Source organism: Ursus americanus, chromosome 4 (genome assembly GCF_024610735.1).
Source record: "Ursus americanus isolate L20-20 chromosome 4, mUrsAme1.1.p, whole genome shotgun sequence".
NCBI lineage: Eukaryota > Metazoa > Chordata > Mammalia > Carnivora > Ursidae > Ursus > Ursus americanus.
The window spans coordinates 45810116-45830840 of NC_142130.1; positions in this window are offsets into that span (position 1 = coordinate 45810116).

Here is a 20725-nt window from a genome sequence, read left to right on the forward strand (position 1 = left end):
GTGCTAAAAAGAAATGAGCTGTCAAGCCATGAAAAGGCACGGAGGAACCTTAAATGCTTATTACCAAGTGAAAGAAGCCAATCTGAAAAGGCCACATACTGTATGATTCCAACTATATGACACTCTGGAAAAGACAAAACTATGGAGACTATAAGAAAGTCGCTGGTTATGGGGGTGGGGGGTGAAAAAGCAGAACACAGAGAATATTTAGGGCAGCCAAAATACTCTGTATGATATTATAATAATGGATGTATGTCATTATACATTTTTTTCAAACCCACAGACTGTATGACACCAAGAGTGAACCCTAAGGTAAACTATGGATGATTATGATGCTTCAATGTAGGTTCATCTGGTGAGTGGTTTAGGACAACTGGGAAAATTATGCATGTGTGGGGGTGGGGGGAATATGGCAAATTTATATACCTTCCTCTCAACTTCCTTGTAAACCTAAAACTGCTCTAAAAAATATAAAATCTTAAACAAGTAGGTTGGAGATGGAAAAATTGAATAAAATAATTTATAGGAACATGTGAGAAACCCCCTGAGATTTCCAAAACTAAATGGACAAAAATCAAGAGAAAAGATTGGTTCTACTACATAATTAGGGAAGAAATTGATGAAATTCAAACTATTATTATTATTGTAATACTGTTTATACCCATAAGCAGGCAGGACTTAAAGAAATTCAGGTCATATATTTTTATAGCAACAATAAAGATGGACACAATAATTAAAATATATTCCATGGTTATTATATGGGCGAACCTCAAGGATTTTGATATATTTGGTCCTGAGAAGAATGCTCTGAGGTGGGTATTAGCAGCCCTAGGATCCCAGTGAAAAAAAATGAGACACAGACATTTTAAGTGCTTTGCTCCTGGTCGTGCAAATAGTGAATAGCAGAGCTAAGTTGGAACATAGGCTATCTTACCTCAAAGTCACCACTTTTTTTCATAAGATATGGAGGCTCAGCTGTTACATAGTTACACTTCAAAGCGGAGTCCAAAGAAATGAAATCATCAGTCCCCAAAACAGTAGGGAGGAGAACATTCTCAACTCTTCTCAAGCCCCCAAATTAAGTTTACCAGATACAGCAAGTAAAAGTACAGATGCCCAATTAAATTTGAATTTCAGATGAGGAACGGATATTTTTTAGTATAAATATATACCAAATATTTGCTCTTTATCTCAAATGTAAATTCAACTGGGTGCCCTGTATTTTATCTGACCAACCATACTCCATACTAAATTGTGGTACGCCCAGTATTAATTTGTATTAAACATATTAAAAATGAAGAAAATTGAGAGTCAACATTCTAGTCCATATGACTCTTTCCTCAAAGCATCAGCATATGGCTATGTGCTCTATGCTGTTTTACTGACGCAGCCAGAAAATATGCTCAGAATTTTCTCTGAATTGTTGAGTAGATTTATAAAACAGAACAAATACAGGGGGACAAAAGCCTTTAGAAAAGCTTTAGTTATCCTGTGTACCTCGATGTAAACTATTCTGGGGATTCTCTAGCATGTGATTCACTCTGAAAACAAAAACAAGAGAAATAATTGGTGTTTTCTGAGACTAGTGTTTGTCAACCCGAACCTAGCTACTATCATCATTTTATCCCACACTGAAACCCAGCTCCTTCTTAACATGCTGGACAAAAGATGAAATCATCATATCTAACAGATACTATAGCAACAGGGAAACTCTGTGCTTTTGGAATGTAAAATTACTAAGCTTGACATGTAATTAAGAAACTGGGGTTCACATCGACTTCCTAACATTTAAGAATGTCTCAGGCACTCGAAATCCTAAGATCTGCTGTAGTCACCCATTTTATCTTTATTTCCCTAGGGTCTTGGGGTCTGAATACACTTAAAGAAGAGTAGAATCATTCCAGAACCACCACCACCTCTGTCAGGAGTGTGAATTCCCTGGTGGGTGACAGTGTAAGTAAGCTGCATTCCTGACTTGGCCCTCCTTTTACACTTGTTTAGGATCATGTGCAAGGTCTGTAGCTTCTCCGTACACAGTGTGGGTGCTGAGAGCCTGAGTCGTGGGGCCAGACTGTCTGGTGTTAAATTTGTCTATGCCATGCCATGTATGTGTGACAGAGGCAAATCATTATGGTTCTACCTCGCTAAGGACTGTTGGGAGGATTAAAAGAACACTTAGAAGAGCTCCAGGCACATAGTAATTCTCCATACATGCTATTTATTTATTTTCTTAGCAAAAATAGTCCTATTGCATATAATATTGTACAAACATAAGTGCCAATAATTAGTCTTGTGCCTTGTGATAGCATATGAAACAATTCTGGATCTCCGTTTCCTTCATGGTAAGATGAGGGAATTTGAAAAATGATCCTTGAAAAATGGTATGTAAAATAGCCTATAATACTTCATTACAATTGCTATTAACCATTGGAAGGCATCTTTGAAAGATGTTTCAGGTGGCAAAAAACAAAACAGAAACAAATTTTGGGGAGTGGCATAAAGGCCCTAAAGCTAAATTTTCCCATTCACTATGTTTCTGCCCAGGTTCCTTGCTCTGTAACCATTCTCCAGCATATTATCGTCCCTGAGAGCCCAAATCCATGTAGAGATTATCTATTAAAATCCTGTGGGACACCTGAGTGGCTCAGTCAGTTAAGTGTCTCCCTTCGGCTCAGGTCATGATCCCAGGGTCCTGGGTCGAGTCCCACATCCGGCTCCCTGTTCAGTGGGGAGCCTGCTTCTCCCTCTGCCTGCCTCTCCTCCTGCTTGTACAATCTCTTTCTCTGAAAATAAACAAATAAAATCTTTAAAAAAAAATCCTGGAACTTGTAAGAAAAAAAAAAAAAAGCTCCAAGAGGCATAGTTTTGCTCACATTCAGTTAGCAAGTCGGTGACTGTGGTAGCCACCCCCCAAGATGGGTCCCCAATGATCCCACCTTCCGTGGTGTGGGCGTGACTTAGAGATTTGCTTCTAATGAATATAATATGTGGAAGTGAAGGTATGTGACTCCGAAATGTAGATCATAAAAGTCAGTTCTCTCTCTCTGTCTCCCTGCTCCCCGCCATGCCCATTCGCTCTGCCTGAAGCCAGCATGATCACCTCAAAAGACAGGCTCAAGGGCAAGAAACTGAAGTTTTCTGCCAACAGCCATGTGAGAGTTTGGAGGTAGAACTTCCATCCCCAGTCAAGTTTTAGAATGAACTGTGCCCTGAGCCATAGTCTGACCACCTCATGAGCAACTCTGAGTCAGCACCATCTAGCTAAGTTGCTTCCAGATTCTTGACCCCAGAAACCGAATGAGAAAACACTTTTTTGTTGTTTTAAGCTAGTAGTATTAGGTAAATTTGTTATGCATTAATAGATAAGCAATACAGAGACAGAGTTGTTACCAGAGCATAATATTCTTGCTGAGAAGATAGCAATTTCTCTGACTAAAGTGTGAGATAACCATTGTTCATTCCTAAGTTTTCACAACAAGCCCGAGCAATAATATGAAGCCGAAATTATTCATTTAAATAGTAATTAGTTCAAATTAGTTCGAAGTTGAAATTGTTATTTCAAATAAGCTCATTCAACTATGAAGAACTGAAAGCACTGAGGGCACTCCTTATTTACCAACCATCCTTGGCCACAGTTAACATTTCTGGCTATTTACTCAGGCTTAACCTAATCAGGGCAAACCTCAAATCCACCTCTCCTATTTAGGGTGGATAAACATTTCTTACAAATCCTGCAGGTGATGACAACTCTTGCAAACAGAATATACACAGGTGGATTGGATTCTTTATATTGTGACAACAAAACCCAGATCAGAGGACTTAAAATAGATTATATTTTCAGACACAAAACTATTTATATGGCAATCTTTTCAGATAGATTGGTATTTTAGTCCTGGCTTTGCACTATGAGAAAACATTGTAAACAGTCACTCCCAGGTTATTAAAAATATATTAGGCTTCAGTAAGCACAAAAATGGAGGTAAGGATGAATCCATACTGAGTCCAAGTGACAGTAAGTAATAACAGGTGAATGAATGGAGAAAACCCCCTAAAAGCTGATTTTCAGGAGGTCTGAGAGGCAGCCATATTCAAAGCTAACCATGACTTCCTAGATGGAGCAACAAGACTGAATGCAAATGCATTTGGGAAACGAGTGAGCTAGCTTCTAGGAAAGAAAGCTTCCCGGAGGAAGAAGGATCAAAGCCAAAGGAGTTGGATACAGTACAAATGCCATGGTTCTCAAGGGAAGGGGGCAACTGTGACTATAACATGGAGTCTTCATTCACATTATCTCCCAGACATCCCCAACTTCAATTCACTTTTGGACACCATGGATAACAGGGGGGACCTAAATAAAACATGAAGCAACTGTCTCACTAAACACTCTATCAGATATTGGGAGCACTGCCTTGGGACTCATTTACCACAGAGTACTAAGAAGAGAGCTATTCTTTTTCCCTACAAACTAACCCACATACTGTGACACTAAAAGGTGCAGCACTGTTTTGTGGCTGCAACCAACAGGGGCCAGTGGCACTTAGGGCAGAGCACAGTATGTGCTAGCATGCCAAATGTGTCTGCTGCAAACACCCGTGGGAGTAGGATGGTATCCCAAGTGCAGTGTAACCCCAGCAGAAGTGGACTGTTTGGGGAGCAAATGTAAAGCAACCTCTGGAGACACCTGGGAATGGTTTAGACGTGGAAATTTTGCAAAGGGGAGACAAGGATCAGTGAATCCTGAATTACAATTGTCATGACTGTAGAAGTGGTCACAGGCTGGTAAGGTTTGGGAAGAACAATGTCTTTTAGAACAGAGCTGAAGAAGGATGGGGCACCTAGATGGCTCAGCTGGTTAAGCGTCTGACTCTGGATCTTGGATCAGGTCATGATCTCAGGGTCATGGGACAAGCCTCCCGTGGGACTCCTTGCTCAGCAGGGAGTGTACTTGAGATTCTCCTCCTCTCCTGCTGCCCCTCCCCCTGCTCCCAAGCTCTCTGCTCTCCAAAATAAATCAATCAATCATGAAAAACAAAAACAATTTCTTGAAATCTTCTTAAGTATCAGTAGGGTATCCCCAGCCTGTGACTGCCACTCAGTGTTATCATGAGTGTGACCCTCTGTCTATATGGTGTCTTTCAATACCTAGAGAAACATTTATCTACACTATTAAAATCTGATCTTACAAACAAAAACAAAAAACCCACGAAGCTTGAGAAGGAAAGAAGAAAGGCACTTTCTTAGAATGAGACGGCTGGACACACCTAACAGATGCAAGAGCTACAACTATAAAGCCACAAAGCTTAGTAACTTCACATTACAATCTAATACGCATTCACAGACAGAGATGCTGTATTGTTTCAGATTTTTTTAAACACTGCCTTAAAAAGTCACCACAAACCTTAAAACAACACAGATTTATTACATTACAGTCCTGGAAGTCAGATTTCCAAAATCATTTTCACTCGGATAAAATCAAGGTGTTGAGAGATGTGTTTCCTTGCAGAGGCCTTAGAGCAAAATCCATTCCATTGTCTTGTTTAGTTCCTAGAGTTTGGCTACATTCCTGCCCTCATGGCCCCTTTCTCCATCTTCAAAGCCAACAGAGCAGCATCCTGTCTCCTCCCTGACTTCTGCTTCCATGTGTACATCTTCTCTCTCTAATTCTGACACTCCTGCCTCCTTCTTATAAGGACCCCGGTGATTACATTGGTCAACTTGGATAATCCAAAATTAGCTTCCTATCTGAAGACTCTTAACTTAGTCACATCTGCGAAGTTCCTTTCACCATGTAAGATAACATATTCACAGGTTCTAGGGATTAGGGCATTAACAGCTTGGGGATCCGCTATTCAGCCTACCACATCCATGGAAAGGAGCCATGAATTTATACCTCACAACAAATTCCATCCTCTTCCTTTTTTTTTGGTCTTTCCCTGGGTAAAATTTTCTTCTTCGCTTATCTTACTTTCCTTTGCTTTAGGACTCTAGAGCAATTTGACTAAATTCATGGTTGTTGTATTTGGGTTTATCTTACACAGAAAGAGCTATGTTAAGCTGTCCCCTTGTGAGAGTATTCAATAGTATTCATTCAGTAAGCAACCTCTGACTACCTTTTGTATGGAAGACAAAGTATTCAGCATTAGAGATACACAACATACATGCTAGAAGTTCTCCAATCTTCTGGAGCCATGTCAGGCTCAGGAGAACATCAGAGAGCAAGATGAAGGTGATCATAAATATCATGACAACAATAGCACACACTTACATGGTACCTTCCACATGCCAAGTACTACCCTAAGTGCACTGCATGTGTTAGTTTAATAGAAAAGACAATAATCCTGAAATTGTGAGTTTCACTCTCTGGAGTTAGTTATCTGGACATCTTGTAGGTTTTATCATACAGACTGTCTTGTGCCTAAGATCTCTACCTCATGACTTGGTATGCTGGAATTTTCTAGACCTTTGAAAATGAATTGTACAATTTTAGTGATAGACATGATTCCTAAACATCTTAGGTTTTCTAGGATATACTCCCTCCCCTCTGTGTATACAAGCAGTTCTAGCAAGTCCAAGGACAGGCTCAATCCTTAGACAACAAATTAAGAGAACCACTACTGCTTCAAAAGGAAAACAATAGTTATTGTTTTTCCCCAATGGGAGGTGAAAAAATGTTCCCTTTATTTCACCTAATAATTCTTAAAAGTCGCTACTTTAAAAGTCAGTTTTAATGATCCCTGATGTGTGCAACAAGAATCTTGGGATTTAGCCCTAACTCTTTGACTAAATCGCTCCTGTGATCACGGATGAGTAAGATCTCTGGGTGTGACTCTCTTCACTGGAAATACCAGTTTGTGCAAAATGGTCTCCTCCAACTTTAAGTCATCATCAGACTATTTCTTGCTAATGGATATAGAAAGTTTTGTTGATGATTTCAAGTTAAAGGCTCTTTTTAAAAAATTACACCTAATCTAGGGGCGCCTGGGTGGCTTAGTTGTTGAGCGTCTGTGTTTGGCTCAGGGCGTGATCCGGGGGTCCTGGGATTGAGCCCCGCATCGGGCTCTCTGCTCCACTGGGAACCTGCTTCTTCCTCTCCCACTCCCCCTGCTTGTGTTCCCTCTCTTGCTGGCTGTCTCTCTCTCTCTGTTAAATAAATAAATTCTTTAAAAAAAAAAATTACACCTAATCTAATTTTAAGCCCACTGATTTTCTAAGTGCACATTTGTTTTCACTGGCATAGAGCAACAGGTATTATTTCTAAATTATCAAATGCCGTGAGGAGCACCTACATCAACCTAGAGAGTACACAACTATATGACTCCTACGGAGAAGCCAACATTTCAAACTCGTCATGATTGCTCTCTTTTCCAGTGTGGCTTCCCTGTTTCACTGCTTTTTGAATATAATATCATCATCATTAATTGTAATTATACCTAATCTGCCAGCTGGTGATTATTTTTCCTTCTTCATTCTCAACTTTTTATATTTTGGATTTTTTTTCCTTTTAATCTTCCCATCTGCAGTAGGTTTAAAACACATAATAGTCTTTATATTGCAAAAAGTCTCCACAAGCTCTGCTTTCAAGGGGACATATATGTGTACAAGACTAAAGAATATCAATATTGTCATGTTTTCACTGCTCACATTTCATTCTAGCACTTGAACTTCTGTGCAAATCAATCTCTCCTTAAAGTGTTTCCATCTCTTTCATCCCAATAGTCCTATAAAAGGATTCCCCTCTTTAAGTAATCTGGCTGTGCGTCATGATCTCTTTTTAAAGGACATTGTCTAATCTGCTGGCACGAAGGTAACTACATAACGTTACTGTGGATGAGGATCTGGCCAATTTTTTCACAGGCCTATTATGTTTTTTTTCCGGTTTGAGAAAGAATTGACACATATCACTGTGTAAGTTTAAGGCAGGCAGCGTGATGGTTTGATTCACATCTATTGGGAAATGATTACAACAGGTTTGGCTAACATCTATGGTCTCATACAGTACAATAAAAAGAAAAAAGAAGAATAGGAAAAAAATTGTTTTCTTATGTGATGAGAACTCTTAGAATTAACTCTTCTACCACCTTTCCCATATATCATACAGCAGCGTCAGCTACAGTCATCATGTGTACATCGCATCCCTGGAACTTACTAATTTTAGAGCTGGAAGTTTGTACCTTTTGTCCACCTTTCTCCAATTCCCCCTCCACCCACCCTCCACCTGTGGTAAAGTCCAATCTTTTTCTCTATATGAGTTTTTTATTTTGTTTTGTTTTAGGATTCTGCATGTAAGTGAGATCATAATATATTTGTCTCTTTCCGTCTGACTTATTTCACGTAGCATAATGTCTTTAAGGTCCATCCATGTTGTTAGCAAATGGTAGGATTTCTTCATATTTTATGGCTGATTAATATTCCATTCCATTTTATATTTATATACCACAACTTCTTTATCTATCCACTAAGTTTCTTTCAATGTCTTGGCTATTGTATATAATGCTGCTATGAACATGAGGCTGCAGCTATCTTTTCAAGCTAGATTTCATTTCCTTTGGGTATATTCCCAGAAGTAGAATTGCTAGAATTATGGCAGTTCCATTTTTAATTTTTTGAGGATCCTCTATACCATTTCCCGTACTGGCTGTACCAATTTACAGTTCCACCAACAGTGCACAGGGTTTCCTTTCTCCACATCCATACCAGCATTTGTTCTCTCTATCCTTTTGATGATGGCCATTCTAACAGATGTGAGGTGATAGATCATTGTGGTTTTAATTTGCAATTTCCTAATAACTAGTGATCTTGAGCATCTTTTCATGTACCTGTTGGCCCTTCATACATCATCTTTGAAGAAATGTCTATTCAAGTCCTTTGACCATTTTTAAATTATTTTTAGTTTTTTAATTTTTTAAATTTTATTTATTTTTATTCTAGTGTAATTTACATACAGTGTTATATTTGTTTCAGGTGTGCAATATGATTCAACAATTCTATATATTATTCAGTGCACATCATGGTAAGTATATTCTTAATATCCTCCACCTATTTCACCCATCTCCACATCCACATCCTTCCCCTCTGGCAATTATGAATTTGTTTTCCTTTCCCTTTTTTTTGTTTTTAAGATTTTATTTATTTTAGAAAGAGAGAGAGAGAGTGAGCACATGAGCAGGGGGCGGGGCAGAGGGAGAGCACAAAGAAAATCTCAAGCAGACTCCATGCTGAGTGGAGAGCTTGACACCAGCCTTCATCCCATGACACTGAGATTGATGACCTGAGCTGAAATCAAGAGTTGGCCGCTTAACTCACTGAACCACCCAGGCGCCTTTGAGTTTGTTTTCTATATTTAAGAGTCTGGGGTTCTTTTTGGTTTGTTTGTTTCTCTTTTCTTCTTTGTTCATTTGTCTTGTTTCTTATTTCCACATGAGTGAAATTATATGGTATTCGTCTTTTTCTGACTGACTTATTTCACTTAGCATTATATTCTCTAGATTTCTTTCACGTTGTTGCAAATGACAAAGTTTCATTCTTTTTTATGGCTGAGTGTGTACATATATATGATGTGTATATATATGTGTGTGTGTGTATATATATGTGTGTGTGTGTGTATATATATATATATATATATATACACACTCATCTATATATGGACTACGTATCACATCTTTATCCATTCACCCTTCAGTGGACCCTTGGGCTGCTTCCATATCTTAGCTATCATAAATAAAGCCTCAATAAACACAGGGGTATATATATCTTTTGGAGTTAGTGCTTTTATTTTCTTTGGGTGAGTACCCAGTAGAATTACTAGATCATATGGTAGTTTTATTTTTAATTTTTTGAGGAACTTCCATATTGTTTTCCACAGTGGCTGCACCATTTGCATTCCCACCAACAATACATGAAGTTCTTTTTTCTCCACATCCTTGCCAACACTTGTTATATCTTGTGTCTGATTCTAGCCATTCTGATAGGTATGAGGTGATACCTCATTGTGGTTTTGATTTGCATTTCCCTGATGATTAGTGACATTGAGTATCTTTTCATGTGTCTCTTGGCCATCTGTATGTCTTCACTGGAAAAATGTGTATTTGTGTCCTCTGCCCATTTTTAAATTGGATTATTTGGTTTTTGGATGTTGAGTTGTATCAGTTTTTTAAAATTTTTGGTTATTAACCCCTTATTGAATATATCATTTGTAAATATCTCCTCCCATTCAGTAGGTTGTCCTTTTGTTTTGTTGATGATTTCCTTTATTGTGCAGAAGATTTTTATTTTGGTGTAGTCCCAGTAGTTTAATTTTGCTTTTGTTTCCCTTGCCCAAGGAGACTTATCTAGAAAAATGTTTCTAACAGCTGATGTCAAAGAGATTACTGCCTATTTTCCTCTAGGAATTTTATGGTTTCACATCTCACATTTAGGTCTTTAATAGAGTTTGAGTTTATTTTTGTGTATTGTGTACGAAAGTGGTCCTGTTTCATTCTTTTGCATGCAGCTGTCTTTTGCATTTTTCCCAACTCCATTTGTTGAACAGACTGTCTTTTTCCCATTGTGTATTCTTGACTCCTTTGTCAGAGATTAATTGGCCATAAATGTATGGGTTTATTTCTGGGCTCTCTATTCTGTTTCACTGATCTACGTGTCTTTTTTTGTGCCAGTACCATACTGCTTTGATTACTACAGCTTTGCAGTATATCTTGATATCTGGGACTATGATACGTCCAGTTTTGTTGTTTTTCAAGATTGCTTTGGCTATTCAGGGTCTTTTTGTGATTCCGTACAAATTTTTGGATTATTTGTTATAGGTCTGTGAAAAATATTGTTGGTATTTTGCCCATTTTTAATTAGGTTATTTGGTTTTTGCTTTTGGGTTGCATGAGTTCTTTATATATTTTGGATATATATACCTTATCAGATCTATGGTTTGTAAATATTTTCCCCATTCCATAGGCTTTCTTTTCACCCTGTTGATGGGCTTTTTCTTTGCAGAAGCTTTTTAGTTTGATGGAGTCCTACTTGTTTCTTTTTTATTTTGTTGTTTGTGCTGTAGGTGTCATATCTAACACACACACACAGAGATATATGTATATATAAAGACTCATGCCAAAGAGTTTTATTCCTGTTTTTCTTCTAGTCATGATTTTAGGTCTTACAATTAAGTCTTTAATCCATTTTGAGTTAGTTTTTGCCCATGGTATAAGATAGGGGTCCAATTTCATTTTTTTACATGTGAATACTCAAATATCCCAGTACCATTTATTGAAACACTTCATTGAGTATTCTTGTTTCTCTTGTCAAGTATCAGTTGACCACATTTGCTTGGGTTTATTTCTGAGCTCTCAATTCTGTTTCATTAGTCTATTTGTCTATTTTTATGCTAGTACCATACTGTTTTGATGTAACTATAGCTTTATAGTATAGCTTAAATCAGGAAGTATGATACCTCCTGCTTTGTTCTTTCTTGAGACTTCTTTGGCTATTCAGAACTTTTTGTGGTTCTATATAAATTTTAGTTGTGCCTGTTCTACTTCTATGAAAAAACATCATTGAAATGTTGATAGGAATTGTTGATAGGAATTACACTGAATCTACAGGTGGCTTTTGGTAACATTGACATTTTAACAATATTAATTCTTCCAATCCATGAACACGGGACACCTGTCCATTAATTTGTGTCTTCAATTTCTTTCACCAATGTCTTATTGTTTTCAGAGTACATCTCATCTCCTTAATTAAATTTACTCTTAAGTATTTTATTGTTTTTGATGCTATTACAAAAGGGATCAATTTTTCTTTTTAAGAAAATTCATTGTTAATACGTTAAAACACTCCTTATTTTTCTATGTTAATTTTGTATCTTTACTGAATTTACTTTTTAGATCTAACAGTTTTTTGGTTGAGTGTTTCTGATTTTCTGTTTATAAAAAATCATGTAAATTGAATCACTAATCAAAAAACTCCCTACAAACAAAAGTCCAGTACCAGATGGCTTCACAGGAGAATTCCACCAAACATTTAAAGAAGATTTAATATCTATTTTTCTCAAGCTATTCCAAAAAATAGAAATGGAAGGAACCTTCCAAATTCATTCTGTGAGGCCAGTATTATCCTGATACCCAACAGACTGAAAACCTCCTTGTTCCCCTCTGTCTCTAAAACAGTGGTTCTCAGCTGGGAACAATTTTACTCCCCCAGAAGATATTTGGCAATGTCTGGAGACATTTTTAGTTATCACAACTGGGGCATGCTTTGGAACCTACTGGCTAGAAGTCATAGATGCTGCTAAACTTCTTATAATCCATAGGACAGCCTCCCACAGTGAAGAATTATCTGGCCAAAGTATCATAGTGGGGAGTTTGAGAAACGCCTTTCTGAACCCGCAGTGAAATACTAAGTCTTCTAATGAGTCCAAAAACAAAGAGGACTTACCCCTAAGCCCCAGAATAAGAAGTCTAAGCTTCCTCTACTAGGTCACATCAGCCTGTCTTATTGTACCATCTTCATGGGACAGACTCAATCCAAAAGGAGAGAACCATGAAAGAGAATGTTAAACAGGACTACAAAGGGAGAGAATTTACTCCTATGAAGACTCAGACATTTTTCTCTTTCCTAAAAATATGGAAATATCTATTCCTCTTATGAAGACCTAAAGATGGAGTAAAGGGAAATACCTCTCCCAACAGGTCAATATATACCTTTTATTTTTTTTCTTTTATTACCCCTTTGAAAGAATTTGGAGGACCTACATATAATTTATTTCTATCTTAAAACTATCTCATGATTCATATTTTTGTACAGTATGTGGTCAAAACATGTTAACACAGTATGAGAAATACTCCACAAATAAGCCCTTTCTTATTTCTTTAAACTCATAGCCTGTTACTTATTTCTGCCTATTCCATGGCTCATTCATATCACACTTACAGCCTTTTCCTGAGTATATTATATATCAATACAACTTTCATAAGATTTCATTCACCCAGGATTGTTTTGAAGCCAGGAAATGACAAGTCATCATTCAAGGTTCAAGGCAAATGGCTTCACATCTTCATAGCATTTTCAGCCCCTGTCATTCTTTTCTTTCTGTTCACCCACAGCACAATATGCTTGTCTCGACTTGGTACTCATTCCATGTGGGATCATATTATACTTAGTTGTGTAATGTTAACTCCTAGAGAACAAAGTCTTAACTTAATTTCTGTATGCCCACAGCATCTGGCAGAGTATGTAATCAATAGTGGTCGTTAAGCATGGGAGGGATGTGGCAGAAGTGGAAGGAAGAATACGAACAACCAATGGACTTCAGTTAAGTTTTCCATCAGCCTGCATTAATTTAAATATAAATTGCCCTAATGAGAAGGGGGAAGGCAGTAGCTACTTACAAATGTTGCTCTAACATGTATTTCATAGGATATTTGTTTTAGTTACATAAATTATCTTCTGTGCTTAACAACTACTGGGAGTTAATAACTGTAAGTAACCACATGGGGTCAAGACTGGAAGATTCCTTCATGACAAATTGGACTCCTTTTCCCCTTTAGAGAATAGCCCATTGTGAGGAGACTTAATTTAGATATCAACCCAATGGCATTTTTGGCAACATTCAAGAGAGCATGAAAATATCCCACTGGCTTGCCCATATGTAGAAGCTGATGAATCAAGGATTTAGGTGGCAACTTTGGTAAGATGCTACTATACCTAACTTTTCATTTTATCATGCAAAAAAATCAGGTGTGAAGAAAACATCTAAAAAATGATTTTAGGAAAAGAACCCATAATTCAGAATATGTTGGAATAATATAGTTATTTTAATATGTTTTACATAATGGGGATTATTAGAGTCCCAAATCAAAACTTTTTATTTGACAGAGAGAGAAAGAGAGTAAAGGTGGGGGGGGGGGAGCAGCAGGCAGAGGGAGAGTCCCTCCTGATGCTGGACTCAATCCCAGGACCCTGGGATCATGACGTGAGCCGAAGGCAGATCACCCAAGCACCCCCCAAATCAAAACTTTTCTGTTTTTATCTTAAAATTAATGAAAAATTAAGAACAGCATACTTTGGCTAACTATGTCAATTGTGAAAATCTGTTATTTTCTCTTATTTGCAGTATTTTCAGATGCAAAGTAGTATTAGATACATTTCCTGTTAGGCTGTGTCTATTCGTAATAATTTAGGTAATTTATGAGAAATACTTTATTCATGAGCTTCTATATATAGGTGAGCCATTGGGATATTTTCATGCTAATGTTTTTCTACTTAATCCACAAAAATCTACAAAATCTAATTTAAATTTACAAAATCTAAATCTTCAAAATCTACTTTTGCTAAGATGTATTTAATTAAAGGAAAAAAAAGGGACAAAATGCAAACCTATTTCCCTAGAGTCCTGGTCTTCTAAGATGTCAGCATTTCCATTTTTTGGGTTTATTTTCAACTGTTAATAAAGCATTGAAACAGTTATATATTGACATATATATAACATCAGAGAGGGCAGAGGAAATGGATGTATTACTATTCACCTTATGGAATTTTTAAAAAAATGATTGTGAGGGAATACTATGAATAACTGTATGCCAAAAAAATTAAAAACTTAGATGAAATGAACAAATCCTAGAAAGACACAAATTAATGGCATTGATTCATGAAGTAAAAGACAATGTGAATATTCAAAAACAAATAAAGAAGTTGAATTAGTAACTCAAAAATTTTCCACAAAAAATTCCAAGCGAGATGGTTTCACAGGTAGATTATATCAACATTTAAAGAGTTAATACTCATCCTTCACAAAATCTTATAAAATCCAGGAGAGAAAAAATACACTCCTCAATTCATCCTAAGAGGCGAATAATACCCTGATAACAAAACCAGACAAAGACAAAACAAGAAATGAAAACTATTCACTAATATCCCTTATAAATACAGATGTAAAAATTCTTAACAAAATACTCACAAATCGAATCCACAAAATATGAGAAGGATTATATACCCTGGCCAAGAATTTAACCCAGGAATGTAACACTGTTTTAACATCCAAAATTCACTCAATGTAATATATCATAGTAATAAACTAAAGGACAAAAGCACATGATTATCTTAACAGGCACAGAAAAAGCCATTGAAAAAATCCAACATCTTTTCATGATTGAAAGAACAACAACAACAAAAAAAAACAACTCAACAAACTAGAAACAGGAAAGAACTATTTCAACCTGATAAAATACATCTACAAAATACCCACAGCTAACATCATACTTAATTATGAAAGACTGAATGTTTACAGCTTAAAATCAGGAACAAGACAGTGATGTTTATTCTCATCACTTTTATTCAACAGTGTATTTATGGGTTTTTGCCAGGACAATTAGGCAAGAAAAAGAAATAAAAAGCGTCCAGATTAGAAAGGAAGGCATAAAGCACTATCATCTACAGATGACAGGACCTTATACATAGAAATCTTAAGGAATCCACAGATAAAAACTATTATAAGTAGTGATAGAATTCATTAGGGTTGCTTGATATGAGATCAATATAAAAATCAATTATGTTTCTATAAACTAACAGTAAACAACTTAAAAATTAAATTTAAAAATAATGTAAATGCGGGGCACCTGGGTGGCTCAGTCGGTTAAGTGTCCGCCTTTGGCTCAGGTCATGATCCCAGGGTCCTGGAAGAGAGCCCCACATCAGGCTCTCTGCTCACTGGGGAGCCTGTTTCTCCCTCTCCCTCTGCCTGCCACTCCCCCTGCTTGGGCTCTCTCTCCCTCACCCTCTCTCTGTCAAATACATAAATAAAATCTTTAAAAAAATAACAATGTAAATGGTAATAGCATCAAAAAGAATAAAATAGGAATAAATATCACAAAAGATGTGGCAAGACAATATTAAAATTACTAATGAACAAACTGATGGTCACTGCAAGGGAGGTTGGTGGAGGGATGGGTGAAATAGGTGAAGGGGATTAAAAGTACACTTATCCTGATGAGCACCTGAGTAATATACAGAATTGTTGAATCATTATATTGTACACCTGAAACTAATATAACACTGTATGTTAATTATACTGGAATTAATTTTTTTTAATTTAAAAAAACTATTAATGAAAGCAAATATCTTTGAAATAAATTAATGAAAAGCCAAAAAAATGCAAAGACATCCCGTCAATGGAGTGATGACTCAGTAAGATATTAAGATGGCAGTACTCCCAAAATTGAGCTGCATATTCAGTGTAGTTCCCTCTCAAAATTATACCTGGCTTTTTGGCAGAAATTGACATACTGATCCAAAATTTACATGGAAATTTAAAAGCCCCAAAAGAGGCAAAATAATGTTATAAAAGAACTACAAATTTGGAGGAGCCACATGACTCTTTTCAACACTTACTACAAAGCTACAGTAATCAAGTGTATCAAGTCAGTTAAATGGGATAAGAATAATCTTTTCAAGAAAAGGTCCTGGTCCTGGGACAACTGGATATCCATGTGTAAAGATAAAGTTTACTCAAAAGGACCCATAGATATAAAGGTAAGAGCCAAAACTATAAAAATCTTAGAAAAAAAAAAAAGAAGTAATATATCATTTTGACCTTGGATTAGTCAACAGTTTCTTAGTTAAAAGCACAAGTCACAGAAGAAAAAGTAAATTAGACTTCATCAAAACGATCTTTTATGCTGCAGATAATACCATCAAGAAAGCAATAAGGCAAGCCAGTGTTATTACCGTCAGACTGAAAGATCAAAGAAAGGAGATAGCGTTATCAGATCATTAACCAAAATTGGGTTCCCTATCTAGAGCTGCGACCAGGAAAAAGGGACAACTTGGATAGGATCTGAAGTCAGGAGAGAGAACAAAGCCACTGTCCACTGCCTGAGGCAGAGAGAAAGGACACTTACCCTGGCTTTTTCTTTCTCGGGTCCCTCAGTGCCATGCCACTTACTCCTATTAGCTGAATTCTGATAGAAGCAAGCAAACGTGGGAAATATTTGAAAGAGCTGCCCCCTCCCCCTTTATAGAGTACAACACATGAAGGGTGCGGGGACTTATCAGGAGGAAACAGGGAAACAAATGCCTGGCACAATATAACTTTATCCTCTGGATTTTGGCAACTATGCTACAATTTATCATAGTTCTACAACAGATACAATACAATGAGATGGAATAATTGTACCAAAATGTTTCTTTTCCCAGCTCTATTTGAACAGCATGAATTTCTACCCTGAGTTTGTGCTTGAGTGCATGGGTGTGCATGTATATATGTGCTGTAGATATATTTTATATTTCTAATTACAAAGGAGCTTGGGGAGGTGTTCGTTGTTCGGATTCCTGCAAAGAAACAACATCCCTCCACCTTATCTATTAAATGACATTAATAGTACCCATTCCAATATATACATAAAATTCCTAGTACAAGGTCTGGCATATAGTAAGTGATCAAAAAGTTACTTTCCCATTTCTGTCTTACAATTTCATTACAGCGGTATCCTAGAGGCTTTCTGGTTTTGGTAATTTGTGGGCTGAAGCCAAGAGTCAGAATTTGGTTCATGTTAAGAAGCTCTGGAAAAGTCTATCATGTCATCAGTGATGCTCAGTATTCAACCTGAGGGCTGTCATTTTATCTGGCAACTTCGAAGGCTGCTGCCTTGGCAAAAAGAAGTGGATGCTGGCCCATGTGATTTACATTACATGGCCCTCTGCTCAATTAGAATTTGCAATCTGGCTAATCTGTCATCCATTCATCACAAATCAAAAACATGTGTGCAAAATTAGACCAAGACAGGGAGGGGTTGACTAATGAACAAAAGTCAAACTGGTGTTGGGGAGAATGGGAGAACTGTTCCAAGTGGCAGCAGAAGCAGTATTAAGTACTTATAGATGGTCCTAAATTTGTCATTAAAATACTAAATTCCTCTATAGAAATTCATTGAGCAGTTTTGCAGTTTGCTACAAGCAGCCAAACAGCACTGTTACTATCCTGTAAAATTAGTCATTTAATTGAACCGAATAATTTTTGCAGGGGTCCTCATTATCCTCATGGCATTCACAGACTTCTTAATCCTTGATTCTGAATCAGTGCCCCACAGCAGGGGTTGAGGGAGGGAACACCCCAGCACTGCTGTTAAGAAGTTCTTCTTGTGGATGGAGCATAAAACTCAAGGTCATGACCATTTGTGTTCATTAAAAATCCCACAGAATTCTGAGACGGGATAGGAATATTCAGTCTCTCTCTGGTGTCCTGGCTAACTTCCATCTGGATAATTACTTTCTGCCTGCAAAAATGATCCCCCTGCAGTTGGAGTTGGCTGGTGTCTTTATTTATTTATTTATTTATTTATTTATTTATTTACTTACTTACTTACTTACTTACTTACTTAATTTCTTCACTTTCAGCTTGTGTCTATTGAGACCAGTACTGATTTCATGAGGTGAAAATGCAACCCGCTCTTTCTAGAATGAGTTACTGCAAACGTTCTCTCCTACCCTGAGAATCTTCCTTGGACCCCAAAAGTTTGAAGTTTTTATGTTGTATAATCATAACCTCTGACTTTTTATCAGTAAGTTTTTTAGAATTGTGGGAAGAACATATCTACTATTTTCTTGAAGTTTTGCCTCCTTTGGATTTTATTATACCGCATGCATATATACATGTTCAATATTCTACAGCTTTGTTCAGAACTTTGTTGATATATATGCAGGTATGCCAGGATAGATGGATATACAAATATTACATCACAATACATTGTTCATTTTTCTTCCATTTGTATTATATTTCTGTAAGATATATCTGCATATCTTAACATATATATCCCTTCATTACAACATATATATCTGGTTTTAATCTGAATTTCTTAAGAACTTTATGTAACACAATTATCTCTGAAGAGCAGAAACCTAAACAGGATAACATTGCTGCCATCTCTTTCCTCATAGACAATTTTTTAATCAAGTGGATTTTTCTTCCCTGGACTTCTTGTTTAGCAATACCACGAGAATCAAAGAGAAAAGCATATTGAAAATTCACCTGGAGGTTTACTGATATTTATTAAAAAGAAAAAAAGAAAAAACTGATTGAAGATTGATTTCAAAATAGGAAAAGGTTTCTTTCCCCTCTTTTTAAAGCACTCTTCTCCATTTGTATCCCTTTCTTGAATTATTAGAGAACAACATGTATTCTTAGAAGTCTGGATTCACAGGTTGACAAGTCTTAAACAATCATTTCTCCTAATAGTTTTCATGATAAAAAAGAGATCAAATATATTTTCATATCCAGTGTAGGGTAGGCAGAATTTTTTTTTTAAGAAGGGAGTCTTCCCTATATAACTCAAATCAAAGTACATTAGGTTTAGTCACTTGAAAATTCAGTCTTATATATATGTCTAGTTTCAAGGTTTAGATTAACCAAAGTCAGATTTTGAAAGGCTCTTAACAGTTACCTGCACCAATCTTTCAGTAATATAAACAAGGAAATTATATTAAAGTTATTTCTTCCAGTCACAAAACTGAAAGTGTTGAGACTAAACTCCAATTATCATTGTGACTTTTTCCACTACCTTGAAAATCTTCCTAGAACCTCAAAAGTTCAAAGTTTTTATCTGGTGTTTATCATAACCCTTACCTATTTCTTAGTACATTTTCTAAAATGATTGAAAGAACATTTCTGCTATTCTTCCTAAAGTTATACTTCTTTTGCACTTTATGACATTGCTTGTTCCCAGCAAAGACTATTTCATATATACATTATCCTATAATAGACGGGACTCTCCATTTTCTGTGGCATAAAATAGTGTTCCATATTGACTCTTGTCTACTTAGAAAGCATGGAATCTGTGGTACAGGAAGAAGACCCTGAACTACAAAAACTGTCAGACATGGCATTTACATAATGGTTCGTGTCATTTAGCTTCTCAGTACAGACATGGAAAATCGGTTGCTACGTGAAGGGGAGGAGCATGGTCTGTAAAGGTGATTTTGAAGCATAGGCTGAGGTGGTGAATAGAGCTTATGACCATGTGTTCCATGAGAGAGAGTAAATACAACAAAAGGGAAATCAGTTCATTCCATGGGAGTTGCCAGTCTGGATTAGATTACTGATCCATAAATTTTGGATACCTTCCCATAGCAACAGAGGCCTATTCCAAGAGCTTTTCAAGAAGTCAGAATTCTTTCATCAGATTCCAAGCCAAATGAACTATTCAAAGGAAAGTCAGTTGCAAAAGACTTGAGAGATCAATGAGATTTGAAATGGAAAGTCTGAATCAAGGAGCACTTATTTTTTAACTAATCAGTTATAACATTCCCTTTGAATATGTGCATTACATATAATATACATTGATAATATATAATTTCATTAAATTGTACTTGACTGATTCTAAGGGAAGATCTTAAAGCTCTTGTGGCTATAATGAACAGATACTTTTTTAAAAAAGTGAATTTAAAAATCTTTTTTGTGTATATTTTAGAGTAGAATGTAAAGTGATAATTGGATGTAAATACATATATATCTGTCCCAACTGATTGAGGTAGGGATCGTCCCAGAGCTAAATAAACTCTGTAAGATTGGACAGATAGGCTCCACACCAAGAAGAGCTGGATGTGACAATCCATCTGGTAGAACATGTTGGATGACAGCTAACAGAGCTAATCACTAAACCCACACAAATGCAGGTGATTTAAGACTAGGTTTCAATTTTTTTTGTTTTCCAATAAAGCTATCCCATTGGCACAACACCACTTATTA